Source organism: Arachis duranensis, chromosome 9 (assembly GCF_000817695.3).
Source record: "Arachis duranensis cultivar V14167 chromosome 9, aradu.V14167.gnm2.J7QH, whole genome shotgun sequence".
Classification (NCBI taxonomy): domain Eukaryota; kingdom Viridiplantae; phylum Streptophyta; class Magnoliopsida; order Fabales; family Fabaceae; genus Arachis; species Arachis duranensis.
Window position 1 is genome coordinate 90,356,950 of NC_029780.3, and position 942 is coordinate 90,357,891.

Here is a 942-nt window from a genome sequence, read left to right on the forward strand (position 1 = left end):
ATGTTTTATTAGGTTCATGATCATGTGGAGTCACACAAAAAATACTAAAATTAAAAACAGAATAAAAAATAGCAGAAGAAAAATCACACCCTGGAGGAAGGACTTACTGGCGTTTAAACGCCAGTAAGGTGCATCTGGCTGGCGTTCAACGCCAGAACAGAGCATGTTTCTGGCGCTGAACGCCAGAAACAAGCAACATCCTGGTGTTTGAATGCCAGGAATATGCCTTGAGGAAAGCTGGTGCTGAACGCCAGTAACAAGCATGGAACTGGCGTTCAACGCCAGAAACATGCTACACATGGGCGTTGAACGCCCAGAGTGTGCATCACTTCGGCGTTTAAACGCCAAAATGGTGTGCAAAGGCATTTTACATGCCTAATTGGTGTAGGGATGTAAATCCTTGACACCTCAGGATCTGTGGACCCCACATGATCATCTCAGGATCTGTGGACCCCACAGGATACCCACCTAACATATTCTCCCCTCTTCTCAACATTCATTCTCTCTTTCCAATAAACACACTTCCCCAAAAACCCTTTACCAATCACCTCAAACCTCTCTTCCCAATTACCCCCTTCACCACTCACATCCATCCACTCTTCCCCATAAACCCCACCCACCTTCAAAATTCAAAAATCTTTCCCACCCAAACCCACCCTAAATGACCGAAACTACACCCACTCCCCTCCATATATATACCCTTCCATTCTACTTCATTTTCACACAACACAAACCCCCTCTTCTACACCTTGACCGAAACACATTCCCTCACTCTCGTCCATATTTTCTTATTCTTCTTCTTCTCTTCTTTCTTCTCTTACTCGAGGGTGAGCAATATTTTAAGTTTGGTGTGGTCAAAGCATAATCTTTTTGTTTTTCCATTACCATTAATGGCACCTAAGGCCGGAGAATCCTCTAGAAAAGGAAAAGGGAAGACAAAAG